This window comes from Carlito syrichta, unplaced genomic scaffold (assembly GCF_000164805.1).
Source record: "Carlito syrichta isolate Samal-C Ts95f unplaced genomic scaffold, Tarsius_syrichta-2.0.1 Scaffold313194, whole genome shotgun sequence".
NCBI classification, from domain to species: Eukaryota; Metazoa; Chordata; class Mammalia; order Primates; family Tarsiidae; genus Carlito; species Carlito syrichta.
Window position 1 is genome coordinate 87,246 of NW_007257290.1, and position 541 is coordinate 87,786.

Consider the following 541-nt stretch of genomic DNA (forward strand, 5'->3'; position numbering starts at 1 on the left):
TCATTTCTTTACATCAATAATAACAAACAGAAACCCAAATAAAAACCACAATTCTATCATAATAGCCACAAAAAATGAAATACCTTGGCATCTTCCTAACCAGGAACATGAAAGACCTTTACAATGAAAACTACAAAACACTGCTCAAAGAAATCAAAGATGACACAAACAAGTGGAAAAATATCCCATGCTCATGGATTGGAAGAATCAACATTGTGAAGATGTCCATCTTACCTAAGGCAATCTACAGATTTAATGCAATACCCATCAAATTACCAGCAACATTCTTCTCAGACCTAGAAAAAAACAACACTGGAATTCATTTGGAAACACAAATGACCAAGAATAGCCAGAACAATTCTCAGCAAAACAAAACAAAACAATACAAAGCAGGTGGTATCACATTGCCAGACTTCAAACTTTACTATAAAGCTACAATCATCAAAACAGCTTGGTACTGGTACAGAAACAGGCATGTAGATCAATGGAATAGAATTGAGATTCTGGAAGCAAAGCCTCAATTTCTCAACCAACTCATCTT